General features: G+C 36.1%; 1 pseudogene; it reads right to left on the bottom strand.

The window, feature by feature from the left end:
* Positions 1–1,097: 1,097 nt before the first annotated feature.
* Positions 1,098–1,250, bottom strand: LOC118893876 (annotated as a pseudogene).
* Between the last annotated feature and the right edge of the window lie 2,127 nt (positions 1,251–3,377).

Genomic DNA, 3,377 nt, shown 5'->3' with positions numbered 1-3,377 from the left:
GCTGGGTAACAAAACTACATTTTAAGGCTTTGTACACTTGTATGATTTTAGGTGACTGTGTTTCTTTTATGTCTTTGCTGATTGTCTCCCATCCTTACTTGCCCCATTCTGGAGTGCCTTCCATCACTGTCCTAGAGTTTGGTTCTGTGAGTTAAGCACACAAGTTAGTCTTGTCTGTGCAGTTGGCTAAATTACTCAAAAAAAAATTTTTTTTTGCTCCATCTGATGCCTTTAGTCATAGAAACCTAACATCATACCCAGAGGTCAAACAACCTGAAACTCACCATAGATAGCCACTCTCTTCATTTGCAATCCTCCTCCTTACCCCCAGAATGAGAAATTCTAGTACAAAAATGGGCTTCTGAATTATAGAACTAGTTTTATTTAAATTGCTTGGAAAGAAAATATCACTTCACACCGAAAACTCATTTGTTCCTAAGACCCCGGCTAACATGTGTTGCTCCTTTGAGCAAACTAGAACTCTCCTCTCCCCACACGAACACACATACCTCCCTTTGAGTAGATACAGCTCTGTGGCTGCACAAAATTTTTAGCAGAGCACACACTAGATTTCTGCTGCCATGTGCTCCTCAGCTGGGCACCGTTCTGCAGGGACCCAGCACGTTCAGTCCTATGTAAATTGTAATCTCCAGATTAAAAGATGTAGAGACGATTTCTGAAAAGAAATAGGTGATGGATAAATTGGAAATTGGAATAAACGTGCATGTACAAAATACGAAGTATTTAACTTTTACATTATACCGATAGGTTTAATTTTGACTATATTAATAATACATGTTTATTTTAGTAGAATTCAAACATAAAGAAAAAAGAAAAGAAAAATACCAATTTTCCCAGAGTTAGCTGTTATTAATATAAAGTTTTCATATTGTTTTTATTTTTTTCCAACAAAGCTCTCACGTATTTATTACTGAGCCAAAGCACTAGTGTAGAAACACTGACACAAAGAGAAAAATCATTTTCCCAATAAAACACATCCAGCTGTTCAGATAGTAGTGATGTTTTCAGAGTGGTATGGTAAGACTTAAGAGACCCTGACACAGAATAAATATGTGTGTCATCTCACATAGGGCTCCTTATAGACCCAGCTTGGTTCTTCTCCATTGTCTTCTCTTGGAGTTGTACCTGATTTTATTACCAGTTTTCATTCGAATCCCTTGGGGAATGGGACAATTCTTTCATTTCTTGGCTAGGAACCTCTTGATCCTGAGAGTCTTATGACAAGACATGGCAAGGAACAAATGCAACTGCTCATAGGATGGCAGAGAAGAGCAGAGACAGCTGTTTTTATTTAAAAAGAAAGAATAAACATTACTCAAGTCACTTAACACTTATGTATATTGTAACAATAATTTCTAATTTTATAATGTTTCAAAATGGATATACCAAAATTTACTAATCCTTAGTTGTTGGAAAAGTGAGTAGTTTTAAGTAAAATATCTTTCTACAACTTGAATTTCTGATGTTATTCATCTGAATAATGAATTATTTGCCTTTTAATGACAGAAAAATTTCCATCCAACCTAAAGTAGAGGTCACTGCTAGGGAACAGTCTTTTTCTGTTAACATGCATTATTAATACTATTGTAATTATAACCACATTGCTACTGGAGAAAATTATTTTATTATGAGTTTCAGTGTCTGATATTAAGGATTAGATTTTATTCTCCATACTGCAGTTTTAATAGCATAATATATCAAGGGTTTATTTACTGTTTTAGGTAGAGCCACAGATTTGTTTATTTATAGACTCTTAAGTAACCAGATTGCACAGCTGAAAATAATTTGCAAATTTGATTCATTTTCTGACTTAATCAGGCTTCAACTTTAAGAACATAAATACTGAAACACAAAACATTATTTCTATTGTGATTATTCTAACTTGGAAAAGTGTAAGAAAGTAATATTATTGCCTATGGTACTATGCATGTTGCTATTTCTTTGCTTGAAAAGACTCCTTAACTAGAAAAATTGTTTATATCACTGTTTTAATGTTTGCACTTATTACACATGAAAACATGGAACCACTTAATCGAAGAAAAAATTGTCTAATTTCTTTCCTGTGGACTGACAAACACTGGGGGTGCAAGAGATATTTTTCTATCTATTTAGACATAGTTGCTTTTAAGCCAGTGGTTCCCTCTTTTACCACCCACTAAGTGCTTCTCTCAGCATCCAAGGTCAGTGGCTATTTTCAGTGAAAATTCTATTAACTGTAACTCATTGGTATCATTACTAATCAGATAGTATCTCTCTAATAGCTAACCAGGATTTCTTATAGTAAACTGGAGTAATTTTCAAGGATATATAAAGTGACTGGTATTCTTACCTAAACCACAATTTACCTGTGGTACTCTGGACCCAACGAACACCTGTGACTGTCTGGCTGTGGATGGCTACTGCTAATAATGCAGATGCCCAGGAAGCCAAGACAATTGAATTTGACCATGGGATGTCCAGCCTCTGTTAATGAACCAAACATTTGCCACTGACTTGCAGGCTTCCACCCCAGCACCCATTGAGACACATTCATTCTGCTTCAAAATGCATCAGTCATAGGAAGGTCAGAAGCACCTCTTCCATGCTTTATGGGGCAGCATTTTGTTTCTGCTCCTGGGAAGTAGATACATGTGTGAGCACACACACAATTGCTTTCTGAGAAAAGTCTTTCCTTTCAGATATTTCCACTGCCCACATCCATGGAGGTTGGGGAAGAGTCCTGCCCACACACCTCGCAACCTGGATGCTACGTTGTGCATAACTCACCCTGTTACACAGCCAACTGAGGCAACGCTTCATTTAAAAGAAACAAACTCAAGATGATGCTTCGTCCTTGTCTCAATTCATAGCCCCACGAAGTTTGATAAGTAGGCTACACGACTGGACATTCCTTTTATGCCTCTGCTTCACGTTTCCCAAAATTATGTCCTAATATTTTACAAAAAAGCCATTTATGAAAAAGCCGTATGTCTGCATTTCAATGAAACTTGCTGTTGACCATATCATTTATTACTTTGTTCCTAGGGACTAATACCACTCAGAAAAACAAAAGGGGAGGGGTTTAAAAAGTTGTTTTTCACATTGAATTGGTATATTTTCTATTGTTAGATAATGACATTTTCCTCTTTCTGTTGATTGCTAAGATACTCAGGTAAACTTTATGCTCATTTGTTGGTCTTTTCTTCAGCTACAGTGTATGGCTCACAGTGGAAGCTCAATAAATTTTTGTGATTTTTTTTTAGTGCATGCTAACTCAACTAGCTCTTGCAATGAATAAGTTTCCTCCCACACTTTTCTTCCTCTTTTTTCTACAAATCTCTTGATTAAATTAAATATGACAGGAGTACATGGCAACT

Source organism: Balaenoptera musculus, chromosome 4, assembly GCF_009873245.2.
Source record: "Balaenoptera musculus isolate JJ_BM4_2016_0621 chromosome 4, mBalMus1.pri.v3, whole genome shotgun sequence".
NCBI classification, from domain to species: domain Eukaryota; kingdom Metazoa; phylum Chordata; class Mammalia; order Artiodactyla; family Balaenopteridae; genus Balaenoptera; species Balaenoptera musculus.
This window is presented reverse-complemented; position numbering and strand designations above follow the sequence as displayed.